Genomic DNA, 27,687 nt, shown 5'->3' on the forward strand with positions numbered 1-27,687 from the left:
ACACACCCACACACACACACACACACACGCACTTTGGCTCTGGCCCTTGGTGGCCTTCCTGCCAGCAAGGCCTCATTGAAGCTGCATTGCTGGAACCTTCCCCCAGCAGCCATGGCAGCCCCAGACCCTCTTTGAAGATCCACAAATAAATTGATACAGTCTAGGGCTGTATTAATTATTCCAACTAATTTCCCGGGGATTCGGGAGAAGGTAATGAGCATCTCAACCCAGTTCTTAACCCTTGAACCGCTCTGACTCCATCTTCTCCCACCAGTGTGGATTCTGGATGCTGCCAGCCCTACACATGTTCCAGGGAGTGGAAATGATGCTGTTTATGAATCAAGTCTTCTTACCAATAAAGGCAGTCCTCAGTATCATCAGAGCGGTGGCAATATTCACTCACCTAGCCAGCAAGTGAAGAAAGCAGGTCTTAGGTACAGATGAGACCACCATCATTTCAGGCCCTAGATGGCTCTAAACCTGGGCAAGATAGATTAGTTTCACCTTCCTTGTGTATCTTATGAGTTTTGAAATTCCGATGCTGGAAACCCTAGGGAATAAATGAATGTATATTGGAGCCACTGTTCTACATCGTTCTTATTGTTTAACTGTCTATTTCTATGTATGTTACTATGAAGGCTGATGGACATAAATAAAATACTACTGCTGTTTTATTGAATAAGGATTTCAAATGAGAGAGCAGCATGTCTAATGAGCTAAACTCTAAAAGAAAACCTCACACAGTGATATTGGGCATTACATTTGCCTGAGACAAGTAATACACAAGTGAGTTCAAGTAGGATAATAATATCCCATAAGCATAATGAGATTTCTTATACCGGAGGTAGGATATATACTAAATATAACCCAGTGCTTTAGAATACACAGCTGACTGGAAATGAAAATATAAGAAAGAGAAAAGGCAAAGGGGAATACATGAATGATGGAGAAAAATGAATCTGTATGCCAGAGAGATGAGCAACCTAAAAGAGGTCAAAGGATTCAGCACTGATTGCAAACTTAAAAGCCCAAATGAATTATTTGCCAGTAGTTTGACAACCTAAGAATTTAGTTTGAGAACGCTACTAAACACTAATGCTGAAAAAAACAGTGTCACTGATCACCAGCCCTGTGCTGTAAAACACTAGGAACTCCACAGGCCTACAGGGAGCTAGAACAGAAGTCTGCAGGCTGACTGACTGAAAGCAAATGAAAACAAAGACCCAAATTTAAGAGGCTACTTTTTATGTAGGGCTGTTACTGGAGCAGTGGATGCAATGCCAGGCCAGGTCTACACTACAAAGTTTTGTCGACATAGTTGTGTCAGTCATAAGTGTGAGGAAAAAATGCACCTGCTGTCACACTGTCTGGAATGGCTCATTACCATGAGTGCCAACCTCAGGGCAGACTGTCAAAAAGCAGGCAGACACCTCAAGCTGGTGGTATGTTCTATAATGAGCTTTCACAAACACAGTAACAAATGTGAACTCCTGGATCGCTGTAACAGTCTTATCATGGAGTCACAGTCCCCTTGGGCTCTCCAGTCTATTTTGCTACCAGGTAAGCTAGACTTAGTGATAAATGGTCACTTATATCAAAAAATTACAAAGTATTCAGGTTGCTCCCAGTCCCAGGAGACCAGTCACTTATGCCAGATCAATTTGTCTCTTAGATCTCATACCAAAGACAATGTCTAGAGGCAACTGTGTAAAAAACTATCTAAAGATTTATTAACTAGGAAAAAGAGAGTTATTTACAGGTTAAATTAAGCAAGGAAATATGCACATGAGTTACCATCTAAGGTTTCTAAAAGATGACAGAGATGTTGTAATCTGTCAATTCAAAATGTCTTACAGGATGGATCCATGGGTAACCTCTGGAGATCTCTGCCTTAGTTTAGTGTGTCTGGCTCTCTGAGAGTTCAAACAGCAAAGAGATGAAAAATTCTCATATGACTCTGTCTTATCTTTTCCATTTGGTCTTCATCTATGATCCTTGCTCCCTTACACATAGCATTTCCAAGGGATGATAGGGCCATTCACCAATCCTTTGTTTCACAACGTTCCTTAATGACCTGTTTAATCTTGACGGGACTCCTTAAAGGGCAGAGGATACGATTCCCATACCTGAGTTCACCAGTTCAGAGCAAACATTTTCAGTGTTATAAAGCAAAACTTATATATTTTGGTATAGAGTGGAATACAGACATTACAGCTGAGATTAATGCATGCAGCAATTGACAAGCATTCACAGAATCTAACCACTATAAATATTCTTATAACACTAATACCTATTTTGAACAAAACGTTCGGGTGAACTGGTTTGGTTTCCATCTACGAGTTTGTCACTTCTTAACTAATGCCTATAGCCTTGGCCAGAACTGACACTTGGTTTACCAGCATCATACCTGCAGCCAACACAGCTATGTTGGCAACCTCCCCCCACCCCAGCATATATGCAACTATGCTGAAAGAAGGAAGTGGTGTTACCATACTCACAGAAAAACCCCTTCAGTTGTCATAAGCTCTGTCTGTCTTAGGGGGCTCTGCCAATATAGCTATTCTAGCAAAGCATTTGTAGTGTATATGAGACATTAGTCTGCTATCTTCAGCGGAAGTGTGAGAACCACATTGACGGTATCAGTTTCTTCCATCTTCCTTCTTTCTCCCCCCAACTCCCCACAAGAATCCTGCTGCTTAACAATGTCGCCGTGAGGCACCCACTAGTCTCATCCCTTTTATTTTGCTTTTAATTTGAAAGGGAAAGCTTGTTTAATTACTAGCCAGAGCCCTTTGGTGGCAGGGAGGCACCACGGGCTTACAGATGTACGGTATAACAGTTGAGCTGTAGGGGAAATTTACTTGGATAGCTTATATTACAGTGAGCATACTCAGCTGAGTGGGCTCCGGAGTCCATGGCAGCTGGAGGTAGGGAGCAATTGTCTAGCTAGGGGATGCACCTTCAGTGCACTGGTTCCAGATGGTATAGAACCTGTCTCAACCTGCACAGTTTAGGCTACCAGAGGCACATATGACCCATCCTCAAGCCTGGCCACTGGTTACTAGGCAGTTTCTGATGCCCGTTTAAGGCTTTAGTTCTAATGGCCAAATTAACGGATCAAGCCCAGCCACTTACAAGACTGAATTTCAGTCCATGTACCACTGCAACACTCTTCTGAAACAACATAAATCATAAAACCCAGCCATAAAACCCATGAGAGCTGGGGACAAGATCTTCTCAGTTGAGAGGACCCAGCTATGCATAAATCTTCCAGTGGAGGGCAGGTGACTCCAGAGTCTGACTGTCTTTAGGAAATGCTGCAAACCCTTTCTCTTCAGAATAGCCTTTCCACCAAAAGAATTACACTCACAACACTGAAAACCAACAAAAACAAAAAATAAACCAGCCCCACCCCCAAAAATTAATAAAACCTAAAAATCAAGAACAATAATCCTACCTCAAGCAGAGGTTTTACCCCAAGAATGGAGACATGCGAGAGACTCCATGAAGTCCGCTAATGACTAAATGATGGATTCCCTGTAACCTGAAGTCTTTAAATCAAGATTCAGTTATTCAACCAGAGGTTAGGGGGTCTATTATAGGAGAGGGTGGGTGACGTTCTGCAGGTGGTCAACAAAGATGATCATGATGGTCCCCTCTGGCCTTAATGTCTCTGAATCCTAGCTATTGATATAGATTTGACCTAGAAGGTGCTCAGTATAAAATCCTCAGATAGATTCCCTAGAGGAAGCTCTAAGCTTAGGTGAAGTCAAGGTTCTAGTAGACACAGGCTCTAAAACAGGGGGAGTTTAGTGGGGGAGGCGACTTGCCACACATGACCTGCTGATCCTGCCACTGCTGAGGCCTTGGTCCATTCCAGACTGCTGTTGGTGATTTGAGAGGTTTGTGGAGCATTCTTCCTACACTGGGGAAGAGCAAAAGATGTTTGGGTGAGGCAAATTCATTCAATTTATCAACGAGTGTACCAACAGGGCAGGGTGTAACAATTTTCACCTTTGCTTTATAACTGCACAGTTTGCATGGCTCCTGCAACCAGTTCCCAAATGAGAGCTTAGGGCCTGACCACCACTAACTGAAGAATGGCTGCGGGGGCTTGGCCCCTGCTACAACTCAGACCCTTAAAAAGAACTGATTAGTGTCACTGATGCCCTGGCACCAGTCAATTTTCACTCTGACCTAGTTTAGTGGCGAGTGGCTGTGGTCTGGTGCTGATCTCTAAAATTTAAAAAGCCTGAGTAGGAGATTAGCATATGTGAGAACACTTGAAGGGAAGTGCGAGATCATTTCCCCATCTCTGGTACCGTTCTTCCCCTTTTATTGATACTACTAAACCATCACTGTGGGAAATGATTTGTCACTGGGGCTCAATAATATATGAAGAGCGTTTGGGGCTGTGGGGGCTTTAAAAATACTTGCCCTTTGGTGCATTCAGAAAACTCCCTACGGGAGAACACACCCCAGACCTTTGTTACAAGACTTTTGATCCCTGCATCCACAGGTACAAATTACATTGTGTGCTATCAAGCTCCTCGGAGGCTTCCTTTGTATTTGTACAGTCCCTAGGACATTGTGGGAACCTCACAAAACACAGAAGAGTGATATACTTGGTGATACTTTTCAAGCACACATATGAATGTTTCCAGCAAATGATTTAATGCAAGTATTCCCTAGACATGTGCCCCTACCGACTGCAGCCCTATGTAACTTGGTAAATGGGGATTTAACAGGATAAAGGGAACATGCTTGTGGAACTCCTTGCTTATAATATTAATTGCACTGGTTTAAAATGGAGTTATCTTTTAAAAGAGGCGAAGATAAAGTACATATACATAAATATACAAGGCAAGCCCAGTGACCTCCTTTTTTGGTTGGGTTGTGCTGTGACTACTGTCTGAGGCCATGTGGCACAGGCCCTGCCACTGCGCAGGGGAGCCAGGACTGGTATGAAACCTAGTGTTTTGCAGCAGTTTTCTGCACAGGTTTTCTGGCACATGCCGTACTAGAATTTGGCCTGTCACTCATAGCAATCTGAGTTGATGGGGATTTTCCTCAGAAGCTGCAAATATAGAAACACCATAACACGGGGCTAAAGATGTGCTTTGTAGAGAGGGCTAAAGCAATGACTGCAGCTAGGATTCCTTGAGGTTTTAACATCCTGGATTTACTTGTTTTGAAAGCCCTGTTTAGGACGGTGTTTATTTAGACTAAGCGTTCGCCATCTGTTCTACCAAATTCTAAACAGGAAGAGAATACACTCCCCCAGCAGTCACAAAACACAGCATTGCTGTACTATTCATGGTAGAACATATTGGGTGCTGAGTTCACGGATGACAGTGCAGAGTGGCTGAGATTTTTCTTTCAGGAACAAATTGAGGATTAGCAAAAACAATGAGGAGTCCTTGTGGCACCTTAGAGACTAACAAATGTATTTGGGCATAAGCTTTCATGGGCTAAAACCCACTTTATTAGATGCAAGGAGTGGAAAAATACAGTTGGCAGGTATAAATACACAGCACATGAAAAGATGGGAGTTGCCTTACCAAGGGCGGGGGGTCAGTGCTAACAAGCCAATTCAATTACGGTGGACGTGGCCTTTTCTCAACAGTTGACAAGAAGGGGTGAATACCAAGAGAGAGAAAAATCACTTTTGTAGTGCTAATGAGGCCAATGCAATCAAGGTGGCCCATTTCAAACAGTTGATAAGAAGGTGTAAGTGTCAGCAGAGGGAAATTACTGTTAGTAGTGACCCATCCCCTCCCAGTCCTTATTCAGACCTATGTTGATGGTGTCCAGTTTGCAAATTAATTTCAGTTCTGCAGTTTCTTCTTGGAGTCTGTTTTTGAAGTTTTCTTTGTTGAAGAATGGCCACTTTTAAGTCTGTTATTGAGTGACCAGGGAGGTTGAAGTGTTTGCTGACTGGTTTTTTAATGTTATAATTCTTGATGTCTGATTTGTGTCCATTTATTTTTTTGTGTAGAATCTGTCTGGTTTTGTCAATGTACACGGCAGAGGGACATTGCTGGCACACAATGGCATATATCACATTGGTAGATGTGCAGGTGAATGAGCCTCTGATGGTGTGGCTGATGTGGTTAGGTCTTATGGTGGTGTCCCTTGAATAGATATGTGGACAGAGTTGGCAACGGGGTTTGTTAAAGGGATTGGTTTCTGGGTTAGTGTTTTTGTGGTGCGGTATGTGGAGAATTCCTCCATGAACTCTGGTGTGCAGGAGGAGTGCACCTGCCACTACTACCCGGTGGCAGGTGAAGCACAGCTACTGTGCTATGCTGGATCTGCTCCCCATCCTCCCTCAGACCCATGTGAGTGCTGTGTGCCCTGGCAGTGCATGGAATGACCATTCCCTGCACTCCAAGTGCAGCGACTGCACTGTGAGAGGCAAGGCTTATTGGGTGCTGCACCTTTTCTCCTGCGCAATGATCTGTACAGGCTGGCCCAGAGGCAGAGCTGACATTTGCAAGTGCCACATCTTCAGTGACACAGGTCAAGTTTGGAAGAAGAACTTTACATGTTCTCTCTCAACACAGCACCACACACAGTGCTCCCAGTCCCCCCAGGAGCCCACTCCAACACGTCCCCATTGTATTTTCAAAGGGGTTGCTCCCATTTCTAAATGTATAATTTATGGAGCTGCTAACAAAACCCAACATTCAACATTCAAGTAACATTCAAACTATTACCAAATATCACTAATTACTAATAATAGTAAATCTATTACTGATTATAAATAATATGAACCCAGGTCACACAGAACCATCAATAACTGTGCTATCCCTCTGCCTCTGCAAGGGAGAGCTGTGCTGGAGCTTAAACTGTGTGTCAGCTTCCTGCCACACCTGTCTGTCCACCTTACCAGCAAACTCTTTGAGACTGGCAGTCTTAACCTTGTGTCACAGGTAACAAACAATGAATCCCAGTGCCCGAGCTCCCTAGAGACGTCTCTCTGACTGGACTGTCATAGAAATTATTACGTTAGCTTCCTCCAAAGAGACAGTGCACACACCAGCCTGTTGGTTTAACTGAGGACTCACTCTTTACTTCAATAGAACAGCACTGAGACAGCTTAATAGTAAAACGGGGAGGAATAGCTTAGTGGTTTGCACAGTGGCCTGCTAAACCTAGGATTGCAAGTTCAATACTTGGGAGGGCCATTTAAGGAACCGGGGTAAAAATCTGTCTGGGATTAATCTTGCTTTGAGCAGGGGGTTAGACTAGATGACTTTCTGAGGTCCCTTACAACCCTAGTCTTCTATAAATTCTAGAACTACAAATAAGTTTATTAATAAGAAAGGGAGTTAAGTGAACTAAGCAGAGATAACAAACAGAAAATGTTTACAAAAAAAAAAAAGTCACCCTTTTTAGTACCTAAAAGTACAGTACTAAGCAAGCTATGTCTTGTCTAACATGGTTTCCCACTTGACATCAAGTTACCCACATATCCAGCCCTCCAGTCAAGAGGATTCAATATCCACAAAATCAGTGTGCTGTGCCTTTTGTCCCCTGAGTGATGGATAACTAGAATGCCTTTTGTTCCCCTTATATTTCCCAAAATCCATTATCTTTCCTTCAAGAGCCAGGAAGACCTCCAAGGGGCTCAGATTCCATTGTGTCCCCCAGTGTACTCACCTAGCTGTTTCCTCCACCACTTGTTAGCTTGGTTGCTTTACCACCTTATATGTACATGTACTTTAGTGGTCTATGGCTTACAAAGCTTGATCCAGACAGGTCAAGCAACATTCCTTTGTCTAAGGAAGGTTTGTTTATCAAGTCTGCCCCTAAAACGTACTTTAGGAACATCTATCCAGCATATATCCATACATAACTCCTTATATGCCATCCGTACACACATTGTGCAATGAAAATCATGACCAGTGTGTCCCCAGTTTTTATGTGATACCATACCTGATAGTCGTTTGGAGTATAATAATATCATTGATTCAATTCCTTAGTCTTTGCAGTTGAGACCTCCTTTTCTCCCCTTAAAGTTTCTGGACCTTGACTGGCATTTATTTCTACAACTATCTATTTCAGGGGCCTCACATGCTCACCAAGTTGAAATTAATTTTCCAACATTCAGCAGCTATTCTGTTCAATAGGTCCAGTAATTTAAATTATTTAGACTCTAAATGCACTAATAAAATAAATATATATATACTACTGTGTTCTACAGTGTTTCTATTTTTTCTAAAACACAGTTTAGTTTAGTGGCTTACCATTCCCACCAAACTATGGACTTGTCAAAGTCAGCTATTCCAGATATGTCCATATGTCAGGGCTTGGTTACACTTGTGAGTTAGAGCGCATTAAAGCAGCCCCAGGAACCCTAGCTCACTAATCTTCCACACTGGCAAGGCACATAAAGTGCTCTGAGTCCAGAGCTAGAGCACTCCTGATACTCCACCTCGGCGAGAAGAAAATACATGTCAGTGTGAACAAGGTGTTGCTTTACTGCAGTCTGATCAGCCTCCAGAAACATCCCATAATCCTCTTAAGTTGAGTGGCCACTCTTGTCATTGTTTTGGAATCACTGCAGGCATGCCAATATGCCCTTTGAAAGCTTCATTTCTGACAGCCAGCATGCTTATCTGCTCCGAGACAAAGCAACCATTATTGTGGAATGCTGTGTGTGAGAGAGAGAGAGGCAGGGGAGCAGGGGGAGTCTCTTGCTATCTGAACTTACAAGACAGTATGCTGACATGCTCTCAGCCCCCCCAAAAACCCACTCTCTCTCCCCCTACATACACACAACACACTCCCTGTCACACTCCACCCTACCCCCCTCATTTGAAAAGCACATTGCAACCACTTGCATGCTGAGATAGCTACCACCATGCACTGCTCTCTGTGGCCGTGGCAAGAGCTGCTAATGTGGCCATGCCAGTTCGCTTGCAACTGTCAGAGTGGACAGATTGCAGCGCTTTCCCTACTGCGCTCTATGAAGGCTGGTTTAACTCAAAGCGCTCTACATCTGCAAGTGTAGCCCTGCCCTCAGTATCTCCTTTGGTCATTGAATTCTAGCTGGTTGTCAGTTAGCTTCAAAGACTTCAAAGACAGTGTCTGTACCCACAAGACTTTTTCTTTGAGGACAGATAGTGAGGAATGCATTCAGAGTCCTTGACCTCCATCGTCACACACAATGATCACTTGCTTTAAAATAAGCATTTTCTGTTAAAGGTCTTAAGTCCTTCATTAGCATTTCACAAGACTTCTTTGAGGGGTAATTTAGTTACACGAGTATACAAAATGTAAATGTTTGCTATAGTAGTACCTCAGTTATGAACACCACAGTTACAAATGCACCAGTCAACTATACACCTCATTTGGAACTGGAAGTACACAATTAGGCAGCTGCAGAGACAAAAAAGGGAAATACGGTACAGTACTGTGTAAAACTACAAAAAAAAAAGGGAAAGTTTAAAAAGATTTGACAAGGTAACTGTTTCTGTGCTTGTTTAATTTAAATGAAGATGGTTAAAAGCCACATTTTTCTTCGGCATAGTAAAGTTTCAAAACTGTATTAAGTCAATGTTCAGTTGTAAACTTTTGAAAGAACCACCATTCCCGAGGTGTTCGTAACTCTGAGGTTCTACTATATTGCATTATACAGAACCAGATAAGCGAGCACAGTACAAGTAACATCCCATTTGTTTTTTGAAGTTTAAACACCCAAAATACTTATACATTTACAATCACTTTGATCTAATACAGAAGTGACTTGCCCTGAATACTCTGTAACATGACCTGTCACACCTATATTTAAAAAAAAATCATGAAACTCACACTAACTAAGGAAGGAGAAATACACACTAATATATTCGTGGGCAAAAGACATGTTAGACTAGAGTTCAGTCTGAAGTTAAGGTAAAAAAAACTTGACAAGAATAATTTGTGAATAGTAAAAGACGAGAAATTTGTCACAATAACTATTCATTCTGAATTATATGCCCAGCTCCATGTAGCAGGCTGAATCCTCTATTAAAAAATAAAATCAAAGTTCATTTTTATAAACTGTATACTTAGCAAAGACATACATTTTAACCCCTGAGTGGGAGAGAGCAGACATTTTCAGTTATCCTCAATCTAACATGTCCCTCAGCATCAAAGCGAAATAGAGTAAGATTAAAGCAGTAGTAAGAAGTCAATAATAATAAAATTTTGAATAAGTATTAGCAAAACTATTTCACATTTTGGAGAGCTAGAGTGTGCGAGTCCCTTTTACACTATAATCACCTTTGTTAGAATTTGGACTGGTGCTTTTTTTGTTAAAAAGTTTTCCCTCAGATTTTCTGACCTTTTGACAAACTGATTGATTCAAAATGAAAAATTTAATTTCAAGTCAATCTAAAAAAATTAGTTTGATTCTAATGTAATCTAAACATTTTTTTGTTATCTGAGGGCTTTTCCACCATCCCTTTCCTTTTTTTCACCCCAACAGGAAGAGAAAGGAGTTTAATTTAAAAAACATTTAATTTCCATTCAATTTGGTTAGGTAGAAAATTTTTTATTTCAAATCAATTTGCTGAAAAATTGGAAATTTCAAATGAGAAATATTTTTCACAAAAAATATTTGTTATTCAAAATAGCCATTTTTCAACCCGTGTAGTTTTAGTGGCAGACCCTCAGGCTTCATTATATCAACAACGTTCTGCTGTAATGAAGTTTCACAACACCTCTGTGAGGTAGGAAAATATTGTCACCCCATTATACCAATGGGGAAATGTAAGTTAAGCAACTTGCCCTAGCCACACAATGAATTATTAGCAGAGTATTGATTAGAACACTGGCCCGTCTGACTTCCAACACCCTGGTCATGTCACCAGACTATACCGCTCTAGTCAGCAGGAAGCCAGTGAGTAATAAATAACAAGGCACACAGCTGGTTGGCAAAAATTGGCCACATCTCATTGCTGCAAGACCCAGCTGAGAAGATACACCTTAGATCCATGATGGTCCCTCTCCCAGAGCCCACCATGCAGCCTAAGAGAAGCGGGCTTAGAAGGCATGGTGACACTCACTACCAGCTGTCTGGATATTTTTTTGTTGGTGGTGCAGAGTTAGAAGCTAGAAAACCTGACCTATGAAGGAAGGTTTAAAAAAAAAAAAGGATATGTTTAGTGTTGAGAAAAGAAGACTCAGGGGAGACCTGATGATAGTCTTCAAATATGCTAAGGGTTGTTATAAAGAGGATGGTAATCAATTGTTCCCCACAGCCACTGAAGGTCAAAAAAGACATAATCAGCTTAATCTGCAGCAAGGGAGATTGAGGTTAGATATTAGGAAAAACTTTCTAACTATAAGGATAGTTAAGTACAGGAACAGATTGCCAGGGGAAGTTTTTAAGAACATGTTAGACACAATAGATGGATTAGCTGACTTCTAGAGGCCCCTTCCAGCTCTACGTTTCTATGGTTTTATTATTATATACTGGATGATACTCTTAATCTACCCTAAATATGTTATTTTATACTGGCCAATACCTGTTACAGAATATTTTATACTGTCTGGTACCTTGGCTTCACGCTTCAAAGTTGAGATACATATAGAACCATAGTTCTACAACATACCTCCTGCTAGTGCGACTGCTACAATCTGGCTGCTAGGTAACAAACTTTGTACAGGAGACGGCCAGGTATGGCCATCTCCTGCCTTAATCTAATGATTGTCCAAGGAAGCCAATCTGACTAAACACATGGACAAGAATGCTTCTGCCACAACCACTTCTGGAACTAAAGCTCCCAGTAGCTTCTGTGCAGTTGCTAGACAACTGGGGAATGACGAAACTGTCAAATGGAGCTGCTCTCAGGAGATTTCTTCTTATTCTGGTTCCAAATTAAGATCCACAACTCTGTCGATGTTTAGACAATCCATACATTCTAATGTTGGTCTCCTTCAGATCTAGATCAGGACACTGCTAATCAGTCCAGCTCCATGGAGGAGGAGTAGAGCACTGGAGTTTGGAAGTAAACATGTTAAATTAAAAACTAATCACTACTTGTCAGTACAACACCCCCTTTGTCATAGCATCAGGGTGCATTAGTTTTCTTTTCAAATATAGTTAAAACATTTCTATGGAACAGAGAAACCCTGTTAATTTGCTGCTCTGAAACTATTATTTCTCATGCAAAAGCCTCATCGCCACATAAAAAAGGTGTGTGTGTGGAGGGGGCGCAGAACACATCCTTCACTCTGCACCCTGAAGCCTGCCACACCCTGGTTTGGAGAAACCTCTGGATGAGTTACAGACATGGATGCCCTATGTAGTCTTATCAGAAGAGCCAACAGCAGAAGCACCCATTCCATCTAAGCCATCAGTGGCATACAGGGTGATAAAATGCATCATAAGTAATTCAGCCTCAGACCAGTTAGAGATATGAGTTGTAGCTAACTCCTGCCTTGACCTGCACTCTATCATGGCTACCATTTTTGATTCAGAGCACAGGCATTGCATAATCACTTCATCCTACCCACCACACCTTGGAGGGCAACAATATTTTGCATTTGCTGAAGCTTCCAGGCTTCCCCTGTCGTTTCTGGGAGATTCTACTGAATGAATTGGTATGCTCAAAACCAGATATTTCTGCCTGTGGCTACAAGCTTAATTGGTCCATTTCTCTTCTCTTTCTATTTCTCAGTCTTTGGATTTGTTTGTTTTAAACCCAGTCCCTGCTGTTCCCTGACTCCCACTCTAGTGCTATTGTCATAACTATAAAGGGAAGGGAACAGCCCTCCTGTGTACAATACTATAAAATCTCTCCTGGCCAGAGACACCAGCATCCTTTTACCTGTAAAAAGTTAAGAAGCTCAGGTAACCTGGATGACACCTGACCCAAAAGGACCAATAAGAGGACAAGATACTTTCAAATCTTGATGGGGGGAAGACTTTTGTTTGTGTGCTTTTTGTTTTGGGGTTGTTCGTTCTTGGGACTAAGAGGGACCAGACATCAATCCATGCTCTCCAAATCTTTCTGAACCAGGCTCTCATATATTTCAAACTTGTAAGTAACAGCCAGGCAAGGCGTGTTCGTTTTATCTTTGTTTTCTCAACCTAAAAGAGGCTCAAGAAGAGCAACAACCCTGGTATGATAAACATACCAGAGAGCATTCCTTCAAAGTAGGGGACTAGTTTATGGTGTTGAAGGCACTCCAGGCCCATAAGATGGAAGCGTCATGGGAAGGACCATTCACGGTCCAAGAGCGCCTGGGAGCTGTTAACTATCTCATAGCATCCCCTACCTCAATCCTAAAGCCTAAAGCGTACCATGTTAATTCTCTAAAGCCCTTTTATTCCAGAGAATTAAAGGTTTGTCAGTTTACAGCCCAGGGAGGAGATGACGCTGAGTGGCCTGAAGGTGTCTACTACAAAGTTTGGCTTTACCTTACAGCTATGCTAAAGAACAGCATTTATTTCCAAACACAACCATAAAATCACCTTCAGGGAAGGGCTTTCAAAGACAGTGACCACATCTTCAGTTCTTGTCTGTAAACACATGGCTATTTCAACAAGACTCCATTCCATAGTTACAGTCACAGGAAACCTTTACATGGTAAATTTACTATATTTTTATCCCTTTGTGAGCTAAGCAGTTGGTGAAAATTCAGGGTCCTGTATCTTGTTTCAACTAGGAGGTGTCACCGTGCCTCAGTGGGTCACTGCTGAGGATGCCAAATTCAGAACAAACTGCTGAGAAATAGGGCAGACTCACCTCAATCTTCTGGTTATTCTATCATTAGATTATACCAAGCCAGTAACAAAAAGTAAACTTCTGTCTCACCACATTAGTTAATAAGTCAAAGCTGCAATCTCCTTTGGCATTCCAGCCATTGGCTCATCACCCCAGCGCTGGACTCCATGATGAAATTGGTTTTCGATAACCACTCATCGAACATAGGGTACTTGTAATCCCAAAAGATCAGTCGTATAGCCAGGTCAATATATAACTCAGATCTTATCCACTAATCACGCCGCTGCCAATCCTTTAGTAACGAAAATCTAAAGGTTTAATTATAAAATGCAAGAAGAGTTAATAATGGTTAATAGATCACATACAAATAAATCCTTATATCAGTTTTATAGCAGTGATGGAATAAACTTGTAAAGTCTCTCTGGTATCTTCCAAAATATTGGAAGGTCCATAGTTCTTCAGTCCATAGTTCAAAAAGCTCCTTGTAGTTGTAAATCCATAGTCCAGACAATCAGGTCAGGAAAGAGGCCAAAGGGAGATGTTTCAAGTGTCCTTTTATCTCCTCTGCCATGTGCCTGGAAATTTATTGTCTCAAACAAGGCTGTCAGCCCAGGTGCATGGAAAATTACTGGCCCAAGGCGGAGTCTAGGGTCACATGAGTATATCATATGTCCTTACATGCTTTGACTCACAGGAGCAACCACTGCCCCTGCTCTTGCTAAGACATGCACAGGAAGGCTTATTGAGTGAGCTGAGTTTCTTCTATGGCCCATTGTTAGAGTGAAGTGTCCTTAATGGGCCATCAATACATAGCTGTCTGGGTCTGATGCAATCTTTGCCTGGCCGGTGTTACCCAGGAACACAACACATTATGATGCCATTACATAGCCAATATTCATAACTTCATATACAAAAAGTATATGCATACAAGATAACCAAGCATAACTCTTCCATTGACACTTTACATGATGCTTGATACAAGATTTGTTGCAATTGTATAATAGTGGTAATAGCAATGATATAAATGGTCATATTCAATCATACAACATCCCAGGAGGAGAAATTGATGATGAAGCTAGGTATTTCTCTGATGCAATCTTGTTGATTTACAAGGAACAGGCAAAATCCTGTTTCCCTGAACACAGCAGGAATCAGACAGCAAGGGAGCTTCTTTGCTCCCAGTTCCAAGCCTCTTTCAGCCAGCATTCAGCCAAAACCTCTCTCTCTCAGCTCTTCTCAGGACCACGTGCATAGTATTCGTTCAGGCTGTGATCTTGGTTTTCTGATCACACACTTCTCCTAAAACACACACAGAAACCTCTCCATACATGCTCCTTTGTTTTGGGCAGCGACATTTGCCTGGTGTTTGGGTGGAGTGTCCTAGTGTTTCAGCTATCTGGTTCCATAAAAGGAGCATAATTTCGTACATTAATCCCGAACGAAGGGCAGATATTAAACCTTTTGAAATTGGTGGGTGTGACCCAACTCATAACAGTATTAAGATGAACTTTTTTGACTGCATAGAATTGAAGGATTGGGATTCTGAGTACTGTAAGGTTTGGGATATCCTAAAAATCAGAAAAGAGAACATACAGAATTCATCAAATGGGCAAGGGACTAGTTCCCTATATGAACTCCATTAATTGAATATATTACCGATAATTCTCTCCCCTCAAAATCCTCATTTCCTTTGGGCACAATCATTATCTTAAGCTTTCATTGAAGCTGAGATATTTCAATGTGTGAGGGCTGCAGGATTTGTCCACCTTGGTTGGTGATCTTAAGCAAGCAACATATTTAATACATTTATTGAATTCTGTAGACGGTATACTATGAAGCACAATTACAACACTCTAATAGTCTCTTCTTCGTGCACATAATCATCAATATTCAGATGCATCCTTATGTCCATTTCACTATATGTCTGCGGAAAACATAAAAAGCAAGGAAACTTTATTTAAAAAAATAGGACCCGATTCTGATCTCACAGTCTGGAGTGGCGTTATCCTGGTATCAGATGACAGCCAAACCTGAGTGACCAAAAAGATGCCCATTGCAATAGCATAAGAAGCCAGTATTGGGAAGCAGTAACTAGGGAATAACTTATCAAGATAGGGAGGCACCCATCTCTGGGTAGATTCAGATTTCACACCAGATTTTCATTTGAATCAGAAAATTACTTAAGTCCTTTGAGTAAAAGGCCCAGGAGATGAAAGGGCTTTGTTCAACACACCTACATTTATGTTGGCTGAGCCCTTCCTACTTAAAGGAAGACAAGGAAAACTATGCAAGTAAGAATTCTGTTATATTGTCTGTTTGAACTGTGGATTTTAACAACACATTTTTATGGCATTTTGTCTTGTCCCACTCCCCTTCCCCTGGGGATAATTAAATGCTTCTCGAGGACCATGTTGTAAATTCGATTTTGGATTGAGCCATTCTCTGCTATAAAAACAGGAATTAATCTCATTTGTGCAAATATCTAATACATGTTATACCATCTTTAGAAGATACACAGCCTGAAGGAAGCCATTGCATTCTTCACAACACTTTTCTCAAAACTAATCTAAAGGGTTTTGACAACAATAATCTTAGAAAGCAAATTAGTAACAAAAAAAAGAACTTTAAATAATAAACCCACACATGGTAGGCCTGATAATATAAATTTGGTCTTGTCAATCACTGGTCTTACAGAGGGACCATAATACAGTAGCATATTCTGATGCATGCTGCAGCAGTCTGCATGGCTGACAGAGGGGTGGGAGGACAAGTTCACGACAACAGGGACAGACAGTTCTAAAACCACCTTTTCAGTGCAGTAACAAACATTCTATATGCAAATTATCTCAAGTCAATGTCCAGATAGTTACTCCTTATTGCTGTATCTTTGCTAAGAAAAACTGAAAGCACTTTTATGACACACTTAATAAAACGCTGCTCACACTGAAGAATGTTGTTATCTTCCAATATATTAAAAATATTCTTTTAGGGGCTCCATTATGCATCACTAATTAACCCTTTTTAATATTTTAGTATGAAAGGTTGACTGTGCAAACAGATTCTTACAAAATTCCTTTAGAAAAGCTGTGTGGATGGCTTCCACCGAACTGGAGACAATGCTTCCATTGTTCTCAAAAGTGAATTGATTCAAGCACAGTCTCAGAAGGCCTGATGAAAAATAAAACCAATATTATTTTTGCAAATTCAACTCTCTCTGGTTCAGGAAGAGGCTCTCTTTTGTATTAAAAAGGATGCTGAGCTTTGCTCACTATGCCAGGCACCGCTATTATGTTAAACTGTTTTGCCAACTTAGTGTATGAAAATTTAAATTTAACTAGCTAATTTAATTAAAGAGAGCAACAAAACATCCTTCATTCTGTTTAAAGAGAAATTAGCACAGGAGCATGTGTTAGAAGGGAGATGAGAGTGTGACGCTGGGTTGAACGGATGGAGGTATTAAATACTTAGTCATGCCTTTTAGAATCCGCTTTCCTCCTCTCCCCCACCCTTAATCCTAGTGCTTTTAAGGCCATGTGGCCACTGTTTTTGGCAGCACTTAATTTGTCTCCTCCCCTTGTTCTTTTCTGGTCCAGACAGCTTTCCAAGCTACAGTAGATAGTGACTCTGTGATCTCATGCCTCCGCATTTTCCTCCATCTTCATTGCTGCCACCTCCCTATTCTGCTTAACATTTTGCCTTCAAATAGAGGGCCTCCTCTGAGGAGCACATGCAACTCCCATTGATTTAGGTGGGAGATGAGAATACTCACTTGCCAAGCATGATCTGTACCTCACTGTATTAGGCCCAGAGTAGATACTTCTCTGCTCTACACCACTCTGCAACATTGCAGAGGTGTGACGCTGACTGGACTTTGACTGTTCCAACAAAGAAACATTTTAAAAACCTTGAAAATGCAGAAGCTTCCATTCTATCTTTCTCCATCGCTTTCACCCGACTGCTGAGGGCTTGGCAAGCTGGGGTGTAAATCTACAGTGTTCTACTGTGCTGAACACTAACTGTCCCTGGAGACCCTGCTACTGCACATGGCAGTTCTGTAGCATGCTTCAGCAGTAGATCAAAGTACACCATGGAACTTGTCATGCATGGCAGCAGGATCCACGCAGCCAGTTCATGCACAACAGGCTAGTACACCGTTGCACTCCAGCTTGTTGCACACAGGGCCGGCTTTAGGAAGTGCGGGGCCCAATTCGAACAGCAGGCAGGGATGACTAAAAAAAATGTGTGGAAAAAAGCCTTTCATTTCTTCCATGTATTATTTACTTTCCATATCTATATAAATAATAAAATTATATATTATGTACATTGCATCATACATGCTGTTGATTGGTTATTTGCACACTGACTCTCCATATAGACATGCCCTGAAAGGTAGTAATGAAACTGTGAGATTGCAACCCTACTGCGCAGCAGTGAGCCGCCTTCCTGATCAAGAAATCTTTATAATAGTCAGGGATTTTTCCTTTTTATAAAGGACTCATCTGGAGAAAGCGCCCTTTTGCATCATGTGGAGACCTGGTAGCTTGCAGCTTTTGAATGTCAAACCCTGCCTAACAGAACATGATTCAGAATGCATTTAAATCTGCAGGAACTGCATATCAATAATTCACCAAAATGTTAAATCATACAGTCATCATCAAAAGGTCTGTATTTTAGTGAAAGAGAAAGTGGGTTTATAGACTCAAAAATAAGATGTTATGCTTTACAATCCATCTGGAGAAACTCAAGTTCATCAGTTGGGAGATGGACTCAGCAGCAGAGCATTTGGTTTTATATAGTGCCTGCATATTCAAAGTGTCCCTAGAAAATCTACAAAGCAATGAATTAAACCTTAGTAGTGTTGCATAGGCTGGGTATAGTGTTCATGCTGGAAAGAAAAGCCAGTGTGCTGCTATAGACACATCCTGTTCCGGGGTAGGAGGGAGAAGAGTACTCTAATCACAATTTTCTTCTTGTCTATTGCTTCCTCGTTTATTAAACTTATCCCTCAGTCAGTCACTTTCCCACTTCTGATAGACCTTTCATTCTCTGCCTCATTCGCCCCCCATCCCTTCAACTTTTCTCTCCCAGCCACTGCCTTTTCCCTGTATTGTACGTATTTCTACGGAGTGAAAAGTGCACACAATCACACAAGAGCAACGCAGAGGCTCCCTCGTGTCGCTATTCCACTAGCAGCTCCCCAGGGCCTTGCACACCTGGGTGACTAGCTTTCTTTAATAATATTGTGCTGTTGAGCAACTGGGCCTGGGTTTTTAAACTACTTGTGCAGAACTGAAATAATAGGAGTCAGATTAACTTTTTCTGGAGAGTCTCAAACACAGGTCCTCAGGTGCAGGAAGTGGCTCTGCAAAAGGCCCAGTTAAAATCCCACCCCCTGGAAAGGCGTTCAATGGGATTAATTTGATTGGCTTCAAGTGAGAGCTGATCGGGCCCAAGGAACACTGATCCTTCAAGGAGTTATCTCTGCTGATTCCTGAGAGTGCAGAGAAAGCACTCATTTAAGGAAGCTCCTGAAATTATGACAAACCAATTGTCTATATTTATTAGAGAAAAAGCTAATTTGATGTCTTAAATCATCAGTTGCTTCCAGTAATGGGGCACTCACCTCGAGCACCTTCTAGTAGCAGGGTGTGGTACTGCAGTCCTGTTGCCCCTGGCAACCTCTCGGGGGGGGGGCAGGCGGCCAGCCTTGGTGGACCTTCTGTGGTTTGGCCCGCCAACCAAGTTAGAGTCCAAATGAACCCCTTCCAGAGTAGGAAGAGTTCAATAAATGAACAGTCCTGTTGCCCTCACTAGGGTGTCCAGTCCCAGCACTGGGCCCTTTAAATTCAGCCCTTTGTTTGGGCTCTCATGTAAGCCCTGTCCCCTTCTTGGGGTTTATGCCATGGTGGCTGGTAGGGGAAACTGGGCCTGCCCACTACTCCAGGTTCCAACCCAGGACCTATACACAGTAGCTATGCATTGCGCAGTTTCAGTTGGTTGCTGCTTCTTCCCTGGGCCTCTTCCTACCTATAGGGTGACCATATTTCCCTATGCTGAATATGGGTAAAATTACTCATATGCAAGTGAGTTCAATGGCAATCAGAACTATGCAGTACTAATGTTCAAAGTAACATCAAGGTGACTAAGCCCCTGTTTAAAGAAAATACTGCATAATTGGATTCTTTTTATATGCCTTCTTATTTTTAAGGCTGTCGGGTTCATATGGGGAGACGTCTCTCTTTCTCACACACATACTTTTACACCTCACACTGGCAGGAAAGGGAGGGAGGTAACCGATCATCCTGCCCCTCCCTGCCTGGCGCTCTCTGCCCTCCATGCCTAGCTGGGCCCTCAGGACGAACCCACCTCTCCTGGTGCCTGGCACCGCATCTTCCCAAGGAAACACATGGGAAGAGGGGGGCAGTCACATGCTTTCCCTCCCCAGATTTCTGCCAGGGGTCACACCAGAATGTGGCCAGCAGCAGCTTTCGGACACTGTGCAGGAGGGAAGGGACAGGAGCTGCTTCCAGCTGCGGGGAGAAGGAGAGAGCATGGAGGAGACCTGGCCCATGTCTTTGCAGTGCTAATCTCTTCCCTTCTCTCTCTCCCCTACCCGGTGGCTAGAAGCAGCTTGTCCCTTCCTGTCCACACAGTGTTGAAAGGGACCTAACACTTCCAGGCTGCTGCTGGTCACTGACATAATCCAGCCGCCTCATGTCCCCTGGCTATAGGCCAGGCAAGGAAAGGTTAAGCCCTAAGGCTGCATTGTGCACCAGGGCCCAGGAAATCTGACTGCAGGGACTTCAGCTAACCCTGCCAGAGAGGTGGCTCAGCAAGGGCGAGTGCCTAGGGAATGGAGCAGCCCTGCACTGTCTGGAGGCAAGCCCCAGAGCAGGAGGATGGGTGAAGCTGGTGCCCTGGAGCCTGCAGGATCAGGTCACGAATAGGCTGGAAATTGCTCCTCCCCCCACCCCCCACCCCCCACACACACACACACATACTCTCCAGAGTTTAGCTAAGATGCTGCGAGAGGCTTCGTGTCTGTGCTCTGCGGGGCTTTGGCACATTCAGGGTTCGGTTCCTCCTAGCCAACACCCTAGGCTGGAGGATATTGGGCTTTCCCAAGGGGCGGCCTAGCCAAAGGCAGTAGAGGAAGGAAGGAGCCTGCCAGCCAGGCTGCTCATGAGCTGAGTGCTCCAACCAGGGGCTGGTTCTCCGCACAGTGCTGGGGGCGGGATATGCCCTGCCAGGTGTGGCGGGGGGATGGGGGGGGAATATGGAGGAGCAAAGCAGGGAAAAGGACAGCAAGAAGGGGAGCACATAAAGAGCTGATGGTTGGGCAGCAGAGACACGTAACCAGCTGCCATCTGGCACCTGCCCACACTCATCTGGTCACCTTATGTCTTTGGGGCCATCTTCCTACCATTTTAATTATAATTTTTTAAGCAAACACAAAAGGCTGATGGATTTTTAAGCATCTCCATCATTAAACAAAGAATCCAATTCCTAAATAGTGTTGGGTCAGACCATTAGCTGGTGTCACCTGTACTATCTTACACCAGCTGAGGATCTGGCCCTTTCCCTGCTATAAGCTCACATAGTTTATTTGTTTTCTCTTGACTCTAACAGCATCTCGCAAAGATAAACTAAAAACAAATTTTCATTCAATTCTAAACAACCCAGGTACAAGATTTAAAATAAGTGGTTGCCCTGATACCAGTAATATAGAAATAGTTCAAGAGAACGTGTCAGCCAAAGATATATCCTAAATCAAATAGGTTCTGTGCTTTGTCAGACTGCCCTCAGATCCAGAAACTAACACAGCAACTGCCTGAGTAGAAGTGTGACTGGGTGCCTTTGCGATTCCCTATAGGAGGTCCTGTGGTCCTATTACACCTCACCCCAGGAAGCAGTGAAGTGATAGTAAAGGAGCAGCGAAGGTTGGTCCTCCTGGCCTGACTAGAGACGCATTATGGAAGCAGCCAATTGGAACCCAGCAGGCTCAGAGAAAAAGCTGCAGAGCCTTAGCAAGTCAGTTCTTTGCCCCCTCTGGTCCCGGCCAGGAAGGGTGCTTCACTCTGGCCAAACGCACTTGAGGGATAGAGTTTGTTTCTGGCTGCATTTGCTTAAGCTGGATTTGTAGCAGGGAAGAGGACCATATGGGTTGCCTACTTTCTATTTGCAGAAAACCAAACACCCTTGCCCTGCCCCGTGACCCCGCCCCCACTCACTCCATTCCTCCTCGCTTCGTTGCTTGCTCTCCCCTGCCATTGCTCATTTTCACCGGGCTGGGGCAGGGAGTTGGAGTGCAGGAGGGGGTGTAGGCTCCAGAAGGGGATTCCAACCTGGGAGGAGGGCTCTGGGTAGTTCTTACCTCCAGGAAGTGGCCGACATATTCCTCCATCTCCTAGGCAGAGGGACACAGGTGTCACTCTCACAGCTCCCCATTGGCCCTGGTTCCTGGCCAATGGAAGCTGCGGAGCAGGTGTTTGGGACGTGGGCAGCCTGCGGGGCCTCACTGCTCCTAGGAGCCAGAGAGACATGCCGGGTGCTTCTGGGAGCTGCATGGAGCCAGGGCAGGCAGGAAGCCTACCTTAGCCCCACTGCACTGCCAACTGGACTTCTAAGGGCCTGACTGGAGCCACCAGGATCCCTTTTTGACTGGGTGTTCCGGTCAAAAACTGGACACCTGGCAACCCTAGGAACAAAGTGTGGTGCCTGCAGCCCAGTCAGGTGCCAGCTCATGCCAAAGTCTCCATGTCTCAGCTAACAAATTGTCATAAACAGATAGCTAAGGGTTAATGTTTCTTTCACCTGTAAAGGGTTAACAAAGGGAACCAAACACCTGACCAGAGGACCAATCAGGAAACCGGATTTTTAAAAGCTCAGGGAGGGAATGTTTGGGTGTGTGTCCCTTTGTGTGTGTCTTTTGTCTGTCTCTCGGCTATGAGAGGGATCTTTCTATCTTCAAGCTTCTAATCTTCAGTTTCCAAGTTGTGAGTACAAAGGTAGAAAAACAATAGGCTTTTATTGTTTTTTTGTATTTACATGTGTGTAGTTGCTGGGATGTTTAAATTGTATTTCTTTTTGAATAAGGCTGTTTATTCATATTTTTCTTTTAAGCAATTGACCCTGTATATTGTTATCTTGATACAGAGAGCATTTTTATGTCTTTTCTTTCTTTTTATATAAAGCTTTTCTTTTTAAAACCTGTTGGATTTTCTTTTCTAAGTGAGGCTCTAGGGGATAGAAATCCCTGTGCCAGGATTACGGTCTCTCTCAGGGAAAGACTGGGAGGGGGAAAAAGAAGGAGGGGGGAAGGTAAATTGCCCTCTCTGTTTTGTAATTCAAGGAGTTTAAGTACAGTAATCTTCCAGGATAACCCACGGAGGGGAAGCCTGGGGAGGAAGTAAAGAGAAGACAAGGGGAGGGGGGTTATTTCCCTTTGTGGTAAGACTCAGGGCTTCTGAGTCTTGGGGTCCCCCAGAGAAGGTTTTGGGAGACCAGAGGGAGCCAAGCCCTGGAATCCTTGACTGGTGGCAGCGATATCAGATCTAAGCTGGTAATTAAGCTTAGAGGGTTCATGCTAGCTTCTCAGTTTATGAACGCTAAGGTTCAAATCTGAGTAGGAAGCTACGACACAAATATACAGCTGGAATCCATCTGGCTCATTTTTGGGTTAATATTGATGAAGTATTCAAATTATAATAGTACTAAGATGCTATTGAATGATTGTGAGCTGCTGCATCCATTAATCTTGCTTGTAATATCGGTATTCGATATTGGAATGCAATATCGGAGTGGTTGTATTGTGAGGCTCTGGCTCTATGAACTGCCATGCAGAAGAGGGACACTAAGCTGCTGTTCTCCAGAAATTATGCCCACTCTCCTCTCCTGAAAGAGGAGGCCTATTGATGTCAAAAGATTCTGGCTGGATCTTACGACTGGAAACTCCCTACATCTGGACTGAGTTGGTCAACAGAAGAACTAAAGACATTGTTCTGCCCTCCTCTCTGTGAATGAGTCGTTCAAGTAGATTCCTATCAGCTCAGTTTGTAGTTCAGAGCACATGGCAGGAAGGGATAAAAATCCCAAACAAAAGGAATAAGGTATTTCTTTGTTGTTTGAACTCTGGGTCAAGGCATTTCTAGGCACAAGCAAGAGATTTCCAGCTGCTTAGCCTGGGTTAGCCCTAAAGGTCATATAGCTGATTACAAAAGCCTATATTACTTTTTGAACCCAACGATAAACTCACTCATGTCTTGGTTTTCTTGCTTTAACCTCATAAGTAACTAATATCTTGTTCATATTTAATAAAACTTGTTATAGCTCACTATAGGATTAGCTACACGCGGTGTCCTCTGTCATTGCACCTTGGGTGCAACTGACCTGAGATAAGTGACTGGTCCTTTGGGATCAGGAGTAACCTGAATATTGCTGTGATGTAAAGGGCCATCTATCACAGAGATACACTCATCTGGGTGGCAAAACAGACTGGAATACCCAAGGGAAGTGTCTCACTCCATGATAAAGATGTTAAAGTGCCATGAGCGGCAGCGAAGAGCCTGACCCCGCCCCTGTGGCCCCGGTGCCCCCCGCCCAGCCCTGCTCCTGGCCGCCGAGAGCAAACCGAGCCCAGCCACGGGGGGCAGCGCGATCCCGGGGCCTCCTGTGCCGGCAGGGGGTGGGACGCCGAGAGGGGGCCCGGCAGCCGGGGGGCCAGGTCCATCTCCACAGTGGTGGCTGCTGCCCCCTCCGACAGTCCCCTGTCAAATGGGGTCTACGTACCTCCTAGCACGGCCAACGGCGATGTCAAACCCATGGTCTCCACCACTCCCCTGGTAAACTTCCTGATGCAGCTGGAGGACTATACCCCTATGATCCCAGATGCTGTCACAGGCTACTACCTCAACAGAGCTGGATTTGAGGCCTCTGATCGGTGCATCATTTGTCTCATCTCACTGGCTGCCCAGAAGTTTATTTCGGACATTGCCAATGATGCCCTGCAACACTGCAAGATGAAAGGCACAGCTTCCGGCAGCTCCCTCAACAAGAGTAAGGATAAGAAGTACACGCTGACCATGGAAGACCTAATGCCAGTGCTTGCAGAGTATGGCATCAATGTGAAGAAGCCGCACTATTTCACCTAGTGTCCGAGCTGAGCTGCAGGCCCTGCTGTGGGCCTGGCCCCTTGATAGATGAACGGCGGGAGCTCTGTTCTGGTCTGTTATTAAACAGTTGATGTTGAAAAAAAAAAACAAAAAGCAAAAAACAAAACACTGTGCAGGCAGAAAGGGACAAGCTGCTTCCAGCCACAGGGGAGCTAGAGGGAAAAAGAGTGATCATTGCAAAGACATGGGCCAGGTAATTCCCCCATGGCTGGAAGCAGCTCCCGTCCCTTCCCTTCCCTCCCACACAGTGCCCAAAAGCTGCTGCTGGCCACATTCTGGTGTGAACCCTGGCAGAAAATCTGGGGAGGGAGACGTGTGACCTTGCCCTTCCTCCCCCCCCCAATATGTTGCCTTGGGAACATGTGGAGCCACATACTAGGGGAGGCGGGTCCATCCTGGTGACCCAGCCAGGCATGGAGGGCAGAAAGTACCAGGCAGGTAGAATCTGTTACCCACCGTGAGAGTGAGTCACCTCTCCCTATGTGAGCCTGAAAGCCTTAAAGATAAGAAGGTAAATAAAACGAATCCAACTACACAGTATTTCTTTTTAACAGGAGCTCAGTCAACTTGATGTTAATTTGAATGTTTGTACTGCATAGTTCTGACTGATTGCTGTTGAACTCACTTGGATATGAGTAATTTTAGCAGGTGTCTCGTGTTCAGCATAGGGAAATATGGTCACCCTACAAAGACAGAAGTCTGTGATAAAAACTAAGGGCCTAATCCTGCCAGCCTTACCAAATTGAGCGATCACACTGCTTTCCAGCACTCCTCACATGAGTAGTTTTTGGGGGTCAGACCCCAAGTATCACCCTCAAAACAGCAGCTTTTACATTTAAGCGTTTCTCTTAAAAACAAGAAAATGGCTCCCTGTAACATACCAGGGTACAACCCGAACTAGTGGGGACTATATCCAGGGCCGGCTCCAGGCACCAGCATTCCAAGCTGGTGCTTGGGGTGGCATTCTGCAAGGGGTGTTTTGCCCCCAGGCAGCTTGCCGAATTGCCGCCTCAGGCGGCGGGGGCAGTCTGTGCACCATTAGGGCGGCAGGTGCGTTTCCGCAGTGAGGGCAATTTGGAAACAGCTTCTATGTTTAGCTGTCTGGGGCGGCTTCAGTTAAACATAGAAGCTGCCGCTGAACTGCCGCCGCCGCAGTGGCAATTCGGCGCGCTGCGTGGGGCAGCGAAAACTGTAGAGCTAACCCTGACTATATCACCTCTGCCCTGCCCCTGGCCGCCGAGAGCAAACTGAACCCAGCCGCTGGAGGCCCAGCTAGGCCACTCACAGCCTTCCTGCATGCAAGCCACACTCTGAGTTTAGCCTGCCAGCCACACATGGATTAAACTCTGGCTCTCACCAGCTTTAGTTATACTGCACTGTGACCCCAACACATTGCGGTCCTTTATTGCTTTAAGGGAATAATGAAGCAGCTTATTATCTCAGAAAGTTATTCAGACACTTCAATTCAAAAACACACCAGATTAGATAAAACAGTAAAACCTGTTTATTAACCACAAATTGATTTTAAGTGACTACAGGTAATGAGACATAAATGTCCGAAATGGTTACAAGAAACAAAGATAAAACATTTACTAATGCCTAATAAACTATATTAGATTCAAGCAGAGTGTATCACCACACACTCCAGCAGATTACTGACTAAACTCTCAAATCAAGACCTCTCCCCCAGAGTCCAATGAATGCTTCCTTTGTCTCTTTCCGTTCAGTGAATGCAATGGGCATGAGAGGGAGGGAGAGAGGTGCCTTGTGGTGCTTGTCCCTCTTTTTCAGTCTCCTTCTTGGAAAAGATTTCCAGATGGGCACTAGGAGTCAAAGGAGTATATGGAAGGATGATCCCTGCTGTTTTTTTCCTCACCTGTTTGAGCTTTGTTTCCCTCCCTGCTTGATGACTCTTGAATGTGTGCTCTGCTTAATTTGCATTTCTTTGTTGGAGACAGAGCTGTTTGCCAACCTCAGTTTGGAATATGTGTTACCATCACCATACAGGGGAATCTTATAAATTCACATTAGAATGTGTGGCAACATATTGTATCAGAACAATACTGATCAGCAAGCAGGGCCTTCCCTAGCTATTCTGGGGCCCTATGCAGCCTCCCCATGGAGGGGCAGGCCTCGGCGGGTGGGCAGGCCCCAGGCTTCGACAGAGGGTGGGGGGAGGCAAGGAGAGGGTCCGAGGCCCCAAATTTCCTGGTGCCTGAGGCAGCTGTGTGCTTTGCATATGGGTAAGGACGGCCCTGCCAGCAAGTTATGAGTTTAAGTGATATCTTACAAGGCACACTTTGTACAAACATTATTACAATAGCATGTAGGTTGTGAACACAGGGGTTTATTCAGTCACACACGCATTGTAATAATGCCCATATTCATGCAATTAACTGAGCTGTGAAGTTGAAACAAATACGTAGACCGAGACAGACAATATAATGTGGGATGACCGCAGGGATCCTTGACGCTGCTAATCCTCATCAACAGCTCAGAATAGGCAATGAGGTCAGGAGCCTACAGAACTAAGGCCTCTTCATGAGCCCGCCAAGAAATGGCAAATTAAACACAGAACCATTGAACAGCAGAGCCTAGTCCTGAGCAGAAAGGGCCCAGAACCCAAGAAAACCTGGACCTATTGATAAGAGTTGGAACAGCCTCACCCCTAGATAAACATGATTCCAGGAACGGGAAATTCAGATCAGGAAGGGGGCTGATTCCAGCTCTCTTGCCTCTCGTCCCTGAATCAATCACTCTTCTGCTCTGCTTTGCATTATGAGAGATACCACACC

The 27,687-nt window shown here is 43.9% G+C and overlaps 1 pseudogene; it reads left to right on the top strand.

The window, feature by feature from the left end:
* The first annotated feature begins 24,267 nt into the window (after positions 1 to 24,267).
* Positions 24,268 to 24,972, top strand: LOC116837330 (transcription initiation factor TFIID subunit 10 pseudogene; annotated as a pseudogene).
* Positions 24,973 to 27,687: the final 2,715 nt, after the last annotated feature.

This window comes from Chelonoidis abingdonii, chromosome 8 (assembly GCF_003597395.2).
Source record: "Chelonoidis abingdonii isolate Lonesome George chromosome 8, CheloAbing_2.0, whole genome shotgun sequence".
Taxonomy (NCBI): Eukaryota; Metazoa; Chordata; order Testudines; family Testudinidae; genus Chelonoidis; species Chelonoidis abingdonii.